The 16,681-nt window shown below is 51.7% G+C and overlaps 1 long non-coding RNA gene across 1 annotated transcript in view; it reads right to left on the bottom strand.

Moving 5' to 3' along the window:
- The window catches only part of LOC137430573 (uncharacterized), a 110,769-nt gene extending 101,440 nt beyond the window's left edge, over nucleotides 1-9,329 (bottom strand). The window contains exons 1-2 of the long non-coding RNA XR_013623963.1: nucleotides 9,306-9,329; nucleotides 3,686-3,873 (exon numbers count right to left, since the gene is read on the bottom strand). This is a non-coding gene — a long non-coding RNA (uncharacterized LOC137430573). The remainder of the gene's footprint in view (nucleotides 1-3,685; nucleotides 3,874-9,305) is intronic.
- Nucleotides 9,330-16,681: the final 7,352 nt, after the last annotated feature.

The following is a 16,681-nucleotide window of genomic DNA, read 5'->3' as shown; positions in this document are numbered from 1 at the left end:
GCAATTTTCAATGTAAATAATGCAAAAGTTATAAAATAAGAGGCAGAAGAGGCATGTGTTACCGTTGCTTAACACCAAGTTAGGTCAGCTTCATTTTGTTGAGTCACATGACCCGCCATGAGCAGAACGAGGCTGCGCCGGCTGACTCTTATTTACAGACTAGCTGAAGTACCCGGCATTGCTTGGGGATGGGGAGGGATAGGGGAGAGGACTGAATGAAGGGGGAGGAGGGGGGCGGATGGTACAGTGGAAGCGGAGATGGGAGAAGAGAGAGATGGGAGAAGAGAGAGAAGGGGAAGGAGGGGAGAGGAGATATGTACTGCATGTACATCTTTTGGGGGGGGGGGGCTTTGACAGGCCCTCCGTTTTGGGGGGGGGGGGGGTTGGGGGGAAGAAGGGAAGGAGGACAAATTTACCTGTGTGAAAAGTGTTTTAACCTCAGCGTTGTCTCGGTAAAAAAGGAAATTGTAATACCCTCTACCACCACCACATCCCTTCCCTATGTGAGCCCACAGCTACATAGCCGATGTTACCCCCACACAAAGATGTATTTGTACCCTGAGTTTGCAGTTTGCAACTTCAAAGCATTTATGGAATATATATATATATATATATATATATATATATATATATATATATATATATATATATATATATATATATATACACACATATATATATATATATATATACACATATATATATATATATATATATATATATACACATATATATATATATATATATATATATATATATATACACATATATATATATATATATATATACACATATATATATATATATATATATATATATATATAACACATATATATATATATATATATATATATATATATATATATATATATATATATATATATATATATATTGTGGATTTGAGAATCTTGTTGTAAATATCACCCTGAGTAGTGTAATGATTCCTTGTAAATATCTCCGTTTTGTGTGTAAAGGTCAAAGGTCGTCCTCTTAGTTAGTCCATATACATGCACGTAGCAAATCATATACCCTTCTAAATAGTTATTTCTTTATTATGTGTATTAGTTTAAGGCTGTGTTTCCCATTAATTGACTCTGCATTGCACCAAATTCAAATAAGATAGATCCCTTTTCAATTCCCCATTTGTCCGCAATTGCCAACTGCATTCGCCCTCCATTGAACACGCGGTCGGTTCGGAGAAAAAAGGCGTGTCTCCGCCCTCGTCATCGGAAGGAGGAGTGAGCCAGCCATTGCCGACCAATCAAGCATGAGGGGTTTTGGCTTGAGAGGGCGGAGAAAAAACGATCGGGGAGGTTCGCGGAGATTCGAGGGTGTGGCCTATATAACCCGTCATGCGATGCCCCCACCGCAGATGCGTCAGAGAGAGTCCACCGGTGGTTGTTGCTGAGAGTAAGAGAGAAGGGAGAAGTTCATCAAAAGGAGTTTACCACAGCTTTGAACAAACCGGAGCTGAACCAACGGCAGTTTTGACCACAGCAGCTTTGAGCGTCGCAAGTGGTTTTCGGCCGCGGCTACAAAGCGACGCCGCCGTGCGAACACGCCTGCGGAGGGGCGGCGGCTGCTCACACCCGGCCCGACCATTCTCCTGCTCCAACTGAACCTTCCTCCCCTTCCAGCCATTCGTGCCATTCATCCCTGCCTTCATTCCCTGTGTAAGTCTGATTGTCGTCCGTCTTCTGTGTTGTCCTGGGGTTTAAGTAAGTCTGTATAAGCTAGTGTTGCACTGTGTCTTCTGGTCCTTCCATCCTTCTGTCTTTATTTTCATTTCTTTCCTTCTCCTTGGTTACTTTTGATTGTGTAAATAGTAGTAATAAATTCCTGTTCCTCCTTACTCTGCCTTCTTTTCTTCACATCCGTTCGTTTTAGAGGTTTCCATCATTGAACACCTGTGGCACGATTTGGCCAACGTTCAGGATCGGGTTAGTCTTTGCTAAACGACTCGAACATCGGGTTGCTAAAACCGCTCGGCAACTAGTCCATCTAAAACCGGGGTTCGAGCGGGAGTCCCTCCCCTGCTTCGCGGTCAGGAGTGGCACTCAGGTCCTTGGGACTTTTCGTAGACCAAATACCCTGGCTGCTCCCGACCGGAAGGAGCGTTGGGACCCCCAGGACTCACGTCGGTCAGTCGTGGACAAGGGGATTGATCCCCCATTGATAAGGGGAAAAGGGGCCGACGTAGAGATCCGCAACAATATATATATATATATATATATATATATATATATATATATATGTATATATATATATATATATATATATATATATATATATATATATATATATATATATATATATATATATATATATATATATATATATGTTAGCATTTATGGAATTTCTCCTGGGATATTGGTTTTGATGTGCATCAGCATGATAAATTTCAGCTTCCTACCTTACCAATAAATCGCTAACTATCAGTGATCCAGTGGGTAGAAAGAGGTTTATAAATGATGATGATATATCACATCCAAGACCAAAACATTGCCGAACCCCAGCATACTTTTCATGAGTTAGAGGAACATAAGCTCAGACAATGAACAAATCAACAAAGTACATGGAATTTGAGCCTAAAGGAATTAAGCATCATAAAGCAAGCAACACCAACCCGAGCGTTTATTACACTGATAGCAGCAGCAGCAGCAGCAGAAGCAGCAGAAGTAGCCATAATGTCAGCGGATGCCACATTTAAATACATATCCCGGAGGTCGCCTTTCAATGCGAGACAACTTAGTTTCCCCGGTGGAATCACCCATTAACACTCAGTAATCTTCGCCATAAGGATTACGACCCCGAAATAGAAGTCAGGTCAAAAGTCAATCGGTTGCTGCTGTCACCCAGCATACCCTCTCGGAATTCCACAATTTAATTATTTGATCCTTGTACGTTTTTGTCTGTATTTATTTTAATCAACAACGAATGGTAAAGTTCATATATTCGTTTCTCTTTTCATTTTCACTTCTTTATTTTAACCACCATTCCAATTGCCTCTCTTCCTCCCAGTCTATTCAGTGGACAGACAGTTGGTTCATGCAAGCTAAACTGCAATGTTGCATGTAAACAGATGTGTAATTGGTTAATTTAAATCAAGGAGACCAATCATATTCCACTATGTAAAAGAAGATTTGCATTTGTGCTGAACGCCATCAATGGACATGTTGTTTACACTGCCCATGAGAATTCAAACCAGTCAAATATTGGAAAGAGTGTTCCAATGACATATGTAAACATGACAGCCATGCAATGGATCATCTATCTATTATATACATACAAATTATAGCATTACTAGCAAGAGATGAATTGCTCCGCTGTATTTGGATGAATGCGGAGATGCAAACCGAACCCCACTGTCTTAATGAGGTCCTCATTAAATTTGATGATGCAGCGTTCTGGACACTAAAACTCCTCAGGGCCTTGGGTAAAATTAACCCCTTACTGTCCCCTCTCCAGATAGATGGCTAAATGGCACAGTCCAACTCAAGGGTCAGCTTCACAACTCAAGGACTTCACAACTTCACAACTCAGCTTCAGCCCCCCCCCCCTCCCACACCGCCTCCCACGCAAACCATATCTCAACCTCCACCCGACTGCTGCAAAGTGTCTTTATGCCTCCATGGCTTGGTCTGCCCATCCCTCTCTTTCCCCACTGAGGTGTGCATTGACTAACCTGCAAGTTTTGTCCACGTCATCCTCTAGCCAGTTTCACCTCCACATCAACTTTCCACCATCCTCATAGACAGCATCCAGGTACGTTGAGTTGGCCTTGCATAGGACATTTCAAGATGTTGTCTTTTAACCAATGAAGACCACCACCGCATCTTCTTTATAGTGGTGCATGTTCCCCTGGATCTTTCCCTTAAAGATGGATGGAAAATATTATGTAACAAGCATTCATAATTTAAACATAAAATCAGAATGTCATTTCAAAACCATTCGTAATAAGGAGAAGAAGACATAAAATGTCATAGCCCCCATGACTTTAGAAATGTTGCTGTACGAAGGCAAAAGGCCGTCAGTCAGCTATCTTTGGTCGGATTACAAAACAAAATCTTCAGCATATGTATACACTCATGTATTGTCTTTCTGCCAAGTTTGAACAACATCGGTCCATGCATGTTGAGAAATGGTTGGGGCCACGTTTAAGTAAGAAAATGGCTACCAGTCAGCCATCTTGGATGTGATGTCAAAAAAAGATGACATACATATGTAAGCCATTATTCATGATCTGTGTGCCAAGTTTGAACACTATCGGTAAAGGCATGTCCGAGAATTGTTTGAGGACGTGTTCAATATCAAGTTTTGTTTTTTTTACAATTAAAATGGCCGCCAGTCTAGCAGTCAGCCATCTTTGATCATATTGCAAAATAAAGTGAAGCGCACGTGTATGCCATCATGTCCTGTGCTTGTGCCAAGTTTGAACAAAATTGGAGCATGCATGTCGGAGATTGGAGCTGGTAGCGAGTGCAGACCTCACTCCGAGTCTTAATGTAAATTCGACGTAGCTCAGCTTCGGCGGCGGCGAACGTGTCGCATTGAGAAATGTACTCATAAACAGAATGCGTCACTTGGGAATTAAGAACAACTAGCTTGATCTCGTCTGTGATATCCGCTTGGGTTCCCAGGTAGCTTGTCAGCAGACGCAACCAGTGTTTGAGCTGGGCAGACGTGTCTGGCGCCTGAGGGTCTCCTCCGAAGGTAGGTACTTGTAGCAACTTATGAGACATGACGATCTCGATCAAGACAAGAGATGGATTCAGATTAAGTCTTGTAAAATCAGGATACAACATTGTCTCAGATCATGAGTTTAATCTGAATCGATCCCTAGCAATACCTGTAAAGAGAATCAGCAAATATCATATCAGTACTCAGCATTCATCTGGATCAATAATATGGGTTTACAACCGAGCACAGGAAGCATTGAGCAAAGTGATTGAACGTACCATTCTAAGCATGCACCGACGTAACACACAATATATGTCACAGGAATGATCGCTGCGCTTAATGTCCGAGATCTTTATAACTGCCGCGCAGTGGACAGAAGTCGCATGACACCTGGGCTTGAATTTAGACACAATTTCATGACATTCACCCCGGCGTTAAAACTACACTACCCCTAGTGGTTAGAATCAAGCTAGCAAGCTATGTAGCAGTATAGGAAACTTCAGTTAGCAGATGGTTACATAAAGCAGCGATTTATGTCAATCCCAGCCGAAGCGATCGGGACGGTGAATTTCTCTTCCGGCGGCGCGTTCGATACATGTCGGGGGCTTCAACCGCGAGTCTGAATTCACCCTCGTCGGGATAACCGCCTATCTCTGGGGATGGTGGCGGCACCTCAATGTCGATCGGATCGGGCGTGTGCGGGGGCGGGGTTGACGGCAAATTCCCCATCATCGGATTCCCCGGGCTGAGCGCCGGCCGAGCGGTATCCCCGCACGGAGCGAGGTGACGCACCGAAACCGTAGACTCGCGTCCATTTGGCAGCAGCACTCGAGCGTGCTCGGGATTAGCTTGGAGAATATGAACCTTGTCAACGAGCGGGTCGTATTTACTCGGGCGAACCGCGCATTTGAGGAAAGCCCGTCCGGGCTCGGCAAGCCAGCCCGGCAAAGGTCGGCCAGCACCTAAACGGTGTGAGTAACGAAACAGACGATCGTGAGGAGTTTGATTTGTAGCGGTGCACAATAAAGTCCTGATCGAATTCAATGCCCCATGTACCATCCAGGTCCATCGGTCTAGTCCTAGTCCGCGGGTCTTAAGGCCCAGAGTAATGGCCTTCCATATAATGCCATTAAATCTTTCCACTTGACCGTTCGCCTGTGGCCTGTATGGAGTAGTATAGCTAGAAGCGATATTTCACTGGAGCAAAAGGGTTCGCACATCTTGGGACAGAAATACAGCACCTCGACCGGTGTGTACATAGGCCGGATTCCCGAACATGGAAAACAAAATCTGCAGACACCGGATAACCATCCCAGCGGACATATCGCTGCACGGAAAAGCGAAAGGGAATCTGGAGAACTCGTCGACTATCGTGAGAAGGTAGCGAGAGCTTCCCGGAGCCGGTAGACTAGGACTAGCAGGTAGACTCGAAGCTGGTAGGGGCCCTTTGAAGTCCATAGCCAATCTCTTCCACGGCCGAGTAGCCTGGATCAGTGTACCCATCTGTCGTTTGTAGAAACGAGGTTTGAATTCAGCGCAAACGGGACAAGTGCGACATAGCTGACGAATGTCCTCAACAGAGTAGAGCAAATTGCGACTGCACACATAATGAGCTAGACGAGTCACACTGAGATGGCACAACGTTTCATGAAGAACACGCAGATCCTCAAAGGAGGTGAGACTCGTGCACACCGCTGGTCGTGATAATGTGTCCGCTGCGAGATTATCCCGCCCCGGGCGATACTTGATGCTGTAGCAATAATCTGCTAATTCTATGCACCACCGAGTGAGTTTTTCGTTCTTAATGCGCTGGGCATGGCGCGTGTCGTACATGAAAGCGACACTTTGCTGATCAGTGATGACCTCAAAACGTTTGCCAAGCAAATATGGTCTCCAACGCCTAATAGACTCAACTATGGCGTACGCTTCTTTCTCGACAGACGAGTGACGTTTCTCCGCGGAGGAGAGAGTCCTTGACAAGAAGGCCACAGGTTGCCCCCCTTGAGAGAGCGTGGCAGCTATCGCGTGGTCCAACGCATCGCTTTCCAAAACAAAGGGAATGTTTTCATCTATAGACGACACAGCGGTGCCAGCTATGTCCGACTTCAGTCCATGGAAAGCGACCTTGGCGGCATGACACATGGGGAACACTTTGCAATCCACAAGGGGACGGTGCTTTTAAGAGAAATTTTGGACCCACTTTGAATAATGTGCAAACAGCCCGAGCCCACGCTTCAAAGAAGAAGAAGCACGATCATGTGGTGGGGCCATGTCGAGCAAGGGTCGCAGTCGCTCTTTGTCGGGGGTGATTGTGCCCTGGGTCACGGTGTACCCCCAGGAGATCTATAGTCCGAGTCGAATAGCGACATTTAGCCTCGTTCAGAGTCAGCCGGTACTTGCGCGCAACCTCGAGGAAGCGCTGCAGATTAGCATCATGATGAGCTTGATCGTACCCACAAACCCTTAGGTTGTCCAAGTAAACAAAGACATCTGTTAATTGTTCCTTAGCAATTATGTCATCGATGGCCTTTTGGAAGCATGCACCCGTTTGTGACTCTGAAAGGCAAACGAGTGAACTGGTACAACCGCTGTCCGGATTCAAACCCAGTGTAGATGCGATCCGCCGTCACAATTGGAATTTTATGATACGCACTTCGGAGATCTAAAGTGCTGTACACCTGGTACTGTGCCACTTGTCGGACCAGGGAATCCAATCCTGGGAGTGGGTAGGCATCCAATTCCGTAAATCTATTTATGGTCTATGAGTAGTCGATTACCATGTGTTTGCGATGATTTTCGGTCTGGACTACCAAAACTTGGGCTCTCCAAGGCGATCGACTAGGTTCAATTATTCCCTCTTTTAGAAGTCGACTAGTCTCCTCAGCAATAAATTGCGTGTCAGCCCGTGAGTATCGTTGCGATTTAACGACGACCGGGGTGCAGTCGGGAGTCAAATTGGGAAACAGCGACAGGGGTTCTATTTCCATCCCGACCAGAGCACATAGAGAAAGAGTATTATCACCACCAAATTCCATTTCTAACCGACCATGACGACGGAGAAAATCATGACCCAATAAAACTTCTGCACATAACGTCGGTAAGACCATTAAATGAACATCCGGAAACATACGGCCATAGATCACTAGCTTCAGCCGACATTCTCCTTTAGTACGCATCCAAAGGGCCTGGGAAGCCATGAAAATACGGCGTGATGTCCCGAGAATCGGCCAGCCATGCTTCTGGACGAGTCGCATGTCAACATAGCCATCAGTTGAGCCCGTGTCGATCAAGGCATTTACCATCTGTCCCTCAATCATGACTGGGACAACAGCGCTGGACAGTCCGGGCGGCCCAGAGGATGTCGAGACATCCAGAGATGGCGATTGAGCCACGCGTTTGGGCCCAACGCCGGCCAGTGTCGAGCGTGGAGCCGAACGAGCCCCGCACGGTGAAATGATCCCAGTCAAGGTCGCAGGTGGAGCCGCTCGAGGCCCGCGCGGGGATATGATCCCAGTCAACGCCGCGCGGGGTGCCGATTGTGCCTCGGGCTGTGAGAGGATCACTGACAGTGTCGAGCGAATTCGCCGGCCTCGTGACAAGCGGCATACCTTTGCAAAATGGCCTCTCCGTGAGCACGAGTGACACGTCGCTTCTCGCGCCGGGCAAACTGACCTCAAATGATTCCGGTTTCCGCAGAAAAAGCACAGCGTTACTCCAAGCAGATGGGGCCGCAGCAGCTGCGGCTGTCACGCTCGTGCCTGAAGCTTTAAAGCTTCCGTTGTCCCCGATTCCAGCGGAGGTTCAGCATCCGTTCGCTCTGCAATAGCAGCACTCTCCGGTCATTTCTCACCAGTTAAGCCTGCCGTGACGTACGGGCAGTCGTACGCTTCCGATTGTGTCTGTGCCTCGTGAAGCACGAGTGCGAACTCATGAGCCTTCTTTCGCGTTAGATCCGACGTCTCCTGCAATCTTTGACGTATTATTGGCGAGTGGATCCCCAAAACAAAAGAATCGCGCATTAGATCATCGCACACCTGTTCGTGCGTCTGAACTTCAGCTGTAGTCTTTAGCTAAACGGCGAAGTTCCTGAACGAAGTGGTTGATGGATTCCAAAGGGTCCTGTCGCCGTGAAGCGAGCTGGTAGCGAGTGTAGACCACACTCCGAGTCTTAATGTAAATTCGACGTAGCTCAGCTTCGGCGGCGGCGAACGTGTCGCATTGAGAAATGTACTCATAAACAGAATGCGTCACGTGGGAATTAAGAACAACTAGCTTGATCTCGTCTGTGATATCCGCTTGGGTTCCCAGGTAGCTTGTCAGCAGATGCAACCAGTGTTTGAGCTGGGCAGACGTGTGCGGCGCCTGAGGGTCTCCTCCGAAGGTACGTACTTGTAGCAACTTATGAGACATGACGATCTCGATCAAGACAAGAGATGGATTCAGATTAAGTCTTGTAAAATCAGGATACAACATTGTCTCAGATCATGAGTTTAATCTGAATCGATCCCTAGCAATACCTGTAAAGAGAATCAGCAAATATCGTATCAGTACTCAGCATTCATCTGGATCAATAATGGGTTTACAACCGAGTACAAGCAAGCATTGAGCAAAGTGATTGTACGTACCATTCTAAGCATGCACCTACGTAACACACAATATATGTCACAGTGTGGCGGACACAAAAGCCCACTGGCGTGGTGACATCATTCCACGCACCAAGTGGGCGGTGGCCACGCCCGAGGGGTAGGCGTGGCCTCATGCCTTACACCGGGCGACCAGCCCGGAGGAGTTCAGTGTTACAGTGTAGTCTTACAATAAAGACGTTTATATGTTACCGCTTGTCCGCTTCCTCCTTGCTCACAAGCAGCGCGCGTAACGCCGCGCTTTACTGGTGACCCTCGACGTTGGATCTGCCGGAGCGATCCTTCCACACGCGACGCCATCGCCATGGCCGCCTTCGTCAAACTTCCGGAATTTTGGGAGGCTCAGGCCGAAGTCTGGTTCGTCCAGGCCGAAGCCCAATTTCAGCTTCGGCACCTCACCGGCGATGACACGCGCTACTGCCACGTCGTCGCCTCCCTCGGGCCCGGCACGGCCGCTCGAGTTGTGTCCGTCCTTCGCCACCCACCGGACGGCCACAAGTACGAGGCACTCAAGCGGCTACTCCTAGCCACGTTCAGCCTCACGGACGACGCACGGGCCGACCGCCTCCTGGATCTCCCCGAGCTCGGTGAGACGCGCCCGTCGGTCCGAATGGACCATATGCTGTCACTGTTGGGCGACGAAGCCCCCGGTTCGCTATTCCGGGCGCTTTTCCGTCGCCAACTTCCAGCGCAGGTTCGCCTCGCGTTGGCCGGGACCGGGCTAACGGAACCCCGAGCATTGGCGGCCGAGGCGGACAAGTACTTCGCCGCTTCGGACACGCGGGCGAGCGTTGGCGTGGCCGTCACGGCCTTCGACGCTGCTGTTCCACAGCATCATCTTCTACAGCACGCTGAGGTTCAGCAGCATGCTGATACGCACCTCGTGAACGCCGCCACGCCCCGCCCACCGCCGCGGCGAAAACCGCCACCGCGGGGAAACCCGTCGACTCCACCGGCCTGGCGGAGCCAGCCGCGCTCCTCCAGCTCCACCACCTGGTGCTGGTTCCACGCCAAGTTCGGCCACGAAGCTCGGCGGTGTCATCCGCCGTGCTCCTTCAACGGGTCGGGAAATGCCCGGGCCGGCGCTCAATTGTGGCGATGAGCGCCGGCCGTTCGAGCAGCCTGCTGTTCATAACGGACACCTTCTCCGGGCGCCGTTACCTGTGCGACACGGGAGCGCAGGTGAGTGTCATTCCCGCCGGCACGTCAGACAAGCACGCCGCGGGTGGGGGCCCCGCGCTGCTTGCCGCGAACGGGACGCCCATCCGTACGTACGGAAAACGCTGCCTCTCTCTGCGGTTTGGAGGGCAGGTTTTCCGATGGACGTTCGTCACCGCCGACGTGCCCATGGCACTGCTTGGCGCGGACTTCCTGTGCGCTAATGGGCTCCTGGTCGACGTCAAGCGCAGACGGCTTGTCCAGGCCGAGACGTTCAGCTCGCTCGCTTGTGCGTTGCCCAGCTCAACGAGCGGCTTGCCAAGCGGCTTGCCGAACGATTCGGTTCCGGCCACGTTGGTCTGTACGCTTCCGGCAGCGGACGCATTCACCCGCCTCCTCGCCGGCTTCCCGGCCCTCACGCGGCCCACCTTCTCGGCGGGGGCCGTCAAGCACGGGGTGGCCCATCACATCCCCACCGTCGGGCCACCGGTCTACGCCCGGGCACGCCGCCTCGAGCCGACGAAGCTGGCGGTGGCAAAAGCGGAGTTCGCTACCCTGGAGCGACTCGGCATCGTTCGGCGCTCCGAGAGCGCTTGGGCGTCGCCGCTGCACATCGTGCCGAAGCCCGGCGGGGGATGGCGACCGTGCGGGGACTATCGCCGTCTCAATGACGCCACGACTCCCGACCGCTACCCCGTCCCCCACATTCAGGACTTTTCCGCCCGTTTGGCGGGCAGGTCCTTCTTCTCGAAGGTGGACCTCATAAGCGGCTACCATCAGGTCCCCGTCAGGCCGGAGGACGTCCCGAAGACGGCGGTCATCACGCCATTCGGACTCTTCGAGTTCCTGCGCATGCCCTTCGGTCTGAAGAATGCGGCTCAGGCGTTCCAGCGACTGATGGACAGCGTCCTTCGCGACTTGGATTTTGTCTACGTCTACCTGGACGATATCCTCGTCGCCAGCGCGTCCCGCGAAGAGCACCTACGCCACCTCCGCACGCTCTTCGAACGCCTGGGCCAGCATGGCCTGATTGTGAACCCAGCAAAGTGCCGGTTCGGCGCCGCCACAATCGATTTTCTGGGGCACCGTGTCACCAGGCACGGCGCCGTCCCCCTGCCGGCCAAGGTGGAGGCGGTGAAGGGGTTTCCGCGCCGCCGCACGATCAGAGGGCTGCAGGAGTTCCTGGGCATGGTGAACTTTTACCATCGGTTCCTGCCCCGTATCGCCCAGCTCCTGCGCCCCCTGCACGAAGCTCTCCGAGGTAAGCCGGGCAAAGGCGACGTTACCTGGACCGAGCAGATGGACACGGCGTTCACGGGCGCGAAGCTCGCCTTGGCTAACGCCACCATGCTCGCACACCCGGCGCCCGATGCACCGATCGCCCTCACCACCGATGCCTCGGACTACGCGGTGGGCGCGGTGCACGAGCAATGGGTGCGTGGAGCTTGGCAACCGCTGGCGTTCTTTAGCCGGCAGCTTCGCCCGCCCGAATGCCGTTACAGTACCTTCGACCGCGAGTTGCTCGGACTTCACTTGGCGGTCAGGCACTTCCGCCATCTGCTCGAGGGCCGGGCGTTCACTGCCTTCGTCGACCACAAGCCGCTGATCTTCGCGATGGGCAAGGTCACCGAGCCGTGGTCGGCCCGGCAGCAGCGTCACCTCTCGGCCGTGTCCGAGTACACGACGGACATCCAGCACGTCGCGGGGAAGGACAACCCGGTGGCGGATTGCCTTTCCCGGGCCGTCGCCCACGCAGTCCACCTCGGCATCGACTATGCCCGGATGGCAGCGGACCAGGCCGCTGACCCCGACGTCCAGGCCTTGCGGACCGCCGTCACGGGCCTCCGCATCACCGAGGTGCCGTTCGACGGCGCGGGCGCGGCCCTCTTGTGCGACGTCTCCCTCGGGCGTCCTCGCCCCATTGTGCCCGCGGGCTGGCAGCGCCAGGTGTTTGACGCCATCCACGGCCTGTCCCACCCGGGCGCGAGGGCCTCCCAAAGGCTGATCGCCGACAAGTTCGTCTGGCATAGCCTCCGGAAGGCCGTCCGCGGCTGGGCCAGGACGTGCCTCGCGTGCCAGCGCGCCAAGGTGCACCGGAACACCCAGGCCCCGTTGGCCCCGTTCACGGTGCCGGAACGCCGGTTTGACCACGTCCACGTGGACCTGGTGGGACCTCTGCCCCCCTCGCGGGGTTTCACCTACGTCCTCACCATGGTGGACCGCACCACCCGGTGGCCGGAGGCCGTGCCCTTGGCGTCGACAACGGCGGCCGATGTCGCGCAGGCTTTCATCGCCACCTGGGTCGCCCGGTTCGGCGCCCCCTCAGACATCTCATCCGACCGCGGCCCCCAGTTCACCTCGGAGCTCTGGGGGGCGGTTGCGCAGGGGCTCGGGGTCCGGCTGCACCGAACCACGGCCTACCACCCCCAGGCTAACGGCCTGTGTGAGCGATTTCACCGCTCATTGAAGGCCGCGCTCCGGGCCACCCTCCGCGACGGCGGCTGGGTCGACAGGCTCCCCTGGGTCCTGCTGGGCCTCCGGACGGCGCCCAAGGAGGACCTGCGCGCATCCGCGGCGGAGTTGGTCTTCGGGCAACCGCTGCGGGTGCCGGGCGAGTTCCTCCCCGATTCCACGGCACCATGGTCCGCGGCACAGCAGCGCTCCGCTCTGCAAGAGACCGCCCAGAGGTTCGCCCCGGTGCCAACGGCATGCCACGGGCACCCACCGACGCACGTCGCCCCGGAGCTTCGCACGGCGGAGTACGTCTTCGTCCGCCACGATGCCCATCGGACACCACTGCGGCCCCCGTACGACGGGCCTTTCCGCGTGCTGGAGACCGGGGCGAAGCACTTCACCCTGGACATCGGCGGTACTCCTGACCACGTTTCGGTAGACCGCCTCAAGCCGGCCCACCTCGATGTGGACCATCCACCGCCAGTGGCCCGACCCCCACGTCGGGGCCGCCCTCCTGCGGGCGGACCCCCGGCACCGCCCAGCCCCGCCGCCACGGCGCCCCCCGGTCCTGCACCCATCCCAGGGGCAGCCAGGGGCATCCCACCTGGTATCCCTGCACCCCGGACGCCGCCGATCGCCAGGGGGCGCTTCGGCCGGGTCATTCGTCTGCCCCGCAAACTGGCCCTCCAGGTGCGCGGGAATTCTGGGGGGGCGCGTGTGGCGGACACAAAAGCCCACTGGCGTGGTGACATCATTCCACGCACCAAGTGGGCGGTGGCCACGCCCGAGGGGTAGGCGTGGCCTCATGCCTTACACCGGGCGACCAGCCCGTAGGAGTTCAGTGTTACAGTGTAGTCTTACAATAAAGACGTTTATTACCGCTTGTCCGCTTCCTCCTTGCTCACAAGCAGCGCGCGTAACGCCACGCTTTAACAGGAATGATCGCTGCGCTTAATGTCCGAGATCTTTATAACTGCCGCGCAGTGGACAGAAGTTGGATGACACCTGGGCTTGAACCTAGACACAATTTCATGACAACCCTCTCTGTCCTTTCTCCACAAGTCGTCCTAATCTGCCCTCCATATTCTCTCCAGGCCCTTCTTCCTCATCAAAGCGATTTTTTTTGCACTCTGTGCACACTTTGTTCTATCTATGCGAGATTGCTTCTTGGCTACCTGCAAGTGGAGTTCTCCTCTCGCTCAAAAGTCGCTTAATTTCATCCCCAAAAACAGGGTGATACAGGCTTGGGTCAATCTCAAACGTCCTCAGAGAAAACCACAACAAATATTCTGCCTCCTAAAACTCCTCCGTGATCAGCTTCTCATCCTCCACTTAATCCTAGGCAGAGTCCTCCTCTTGGCCATCCCACCCGAGCAGGACCCAATGAAAATAGATCCATCGCCACTTCCGGCTCCACAACACACTGTGCTGCCATGGCTGACACACACGGGCCAGAAATATCATAATGGCATTTTGCACATGACACTTTTGTGGCTGGAATTCCTCCTAAATGGAAATTTTCCGCCCATAAACAAGAAGTATTAACTCCGACAAAAAAATACTACTCTGATTATCTTGTCTATAAATTACATACAATGCCTCAGCATTACATTTGATCCATAACTACAACAACCACCACCACATCCTCACTCTATCTGAAAGGACACTATGGCAAACCCTCCCATCTACTTTAACAATCCTATTCAGGAAGTTTAGTCATTCAAACTCCTGGGTCTCACCACCAGCCAAAATTTTTCTTCGGGAAACAACATTTCAAGGTTGACCTCCAAAGCCAGATTGGACATCCTCGGTCATACAAAGTCCTTCCTTGGCACACCCAAACTCCTATTCACCGACAAGGCTTTCATCCGCAGCCTGTTGAACCCTCCCCCCCCCCCCCCCCAAAGGTTCTGCAGGGTCAAAGTGATCCACCAATCAAACCCCCTCGGGTGAAATTCCCAAAATCGAGAATTACTCTGGTCTTTACTCATTTGTTATTTTTTCCCACCTGTGTAACCAACTTCCACATCCTCTTCAATGACATTTTTTGCTCCAAGTCTTGAAGACAGCTATTCACCTTCCATTTTTATCTCCACCACCCAAGGTGGATGGCAGTTGTTTTCACCCCCTTCTGTTAGCAGGATATCTCAATAAGTTGTGGATGGATTTGCATTAAACTTGGTGGACAGGTTGGGTGCGTGATAAGGACGAATCGATTAGATTTTGGTGAAGATCTGGATCCGATCATTTTAAAAGTGATTCTTCACCATTGAGCGATGGGAGCCAAAAATGATATTTAGTTCAAATGTGATATAGTCCATTATTATATCAAAAATGAAATAATACTGTTCAGCCAAGCGGAGGTATTCACTCCACCGGGTGACGTTCCATTTTCCCCTCTGTATCGATAGTGCCCACCCAATGTGTTCTCCCCCATTCCTCGAAGTCTCCTTTTAATTTGTCCTTCAACTCTGCTGTTTGTTTAGACCCTTTTCCCCCTTAGATCCCCCCTCCATTTATCGTCCTTTCTCTTCTACAAGCCTTGAATAAAAATATATACATCATTGGAATAACCCAAACTTTTGCACAGTACTATATACAGTATATCTGATGTACCATACTCTGTTTGGTACCATACAAAGGGTTGGTTCTGCCAAGACAATTTCTAGGCCAGGGTCATGCTGGGAAGTTTGCCATCGCTCCCCAAGCATTAGTTACAGCAAGAATTTGTAATTTGGTAATGGTGTTGGCAATATGCCACCTACTCAGCACGAAGGACACAGTTGGATCTTCAACATCCACAAACAAATGTCGCCAGACAGGACACCGGTTTAACGTCCATCCGTGGCACACACATTGAGTCACCATGATGCCAGTTCATAGCTGAGTCTGGATTCAAGCTCAGGCAAAACAGCTTGGAGGTGGGTGTGTGTGCCTCTGGGCAATCCTGCCAGCACTCTACAAATATTGCTAACTAGCCGAAACCCGTGGAACATCCACGGAAGGGAGGATGTGGTGTATGGATAGAGTGTACCATTATGGATGGCATAGGGGATTTGCTTGTCCGAGTAAGAGTTAGGAAGAAAGATGAGAATGAAGAGTGCATATGTGAACAACGATCGCCGACACCGGCACAAATGCATGCTCTGGATTGTCCACTTAGTGGACGGCTTGCTTTCGCCTTCGCCTGTCCAATCAGCAGACGGCTTGCTTCGCCTTCGCCCAGCAGACGCCAATACGATGGCGTCGTAAGATGGCGTCGTATCGGCAGTTAATCGGATGCTTTTGGGCCCCAACGTCGACTAATTCAGATTTTTCGAGTATGGCTGTACGTGATAAACAAAGAGTGCGGTTCGTAGATCGTAAATCCATTAGTGCCGTGGGCATCGGGTCACTGGGTGCGGCGTAAAAGGGATAACAAAGTCGAGTCCTTATGCTATTATTATATAGATTGATGCTAGATATTGTCTTTTATGCCACTTTTGATGATGTCAAGAGTTGAAACATTTCACAAACAAGCATTCCATTAATTAGAGCTCACAGTGCAACATGTCCACCAATGGGAATATTAGTTGCTGTGCAGATATTTCCAGCTCAAATAAAACAGTGATCTGCAATATTTAAATTATGCATTCCCATCACATACCTTTGCATCATGAGACCTTTCTTCTTTTGAAAGTTTTAATTCTCCTTCCCAAAACAGTATGACATGTTATACTCTAAGGAAGGGGGAAAAAAACTAAATT

The sequence above is a fragment of the Myxine glutinosa genome, chromosome 7 (assembly GCF_964187855.1).
Source record: "Myxine glutinosa chromosome 7, kmMyxGlut1.1, whole genome shotgun sequence".
In the NCBI taxonomy this organism is placed as follows: Eukaryota; Metazoa; Chordata; class Myxini; order Myxiniformes; family Myxinidae; genus Myxine; species Myxine glutinosa.
This window is presented reverse-complemented; position numbering and strand designations above follow the sequence as displayed.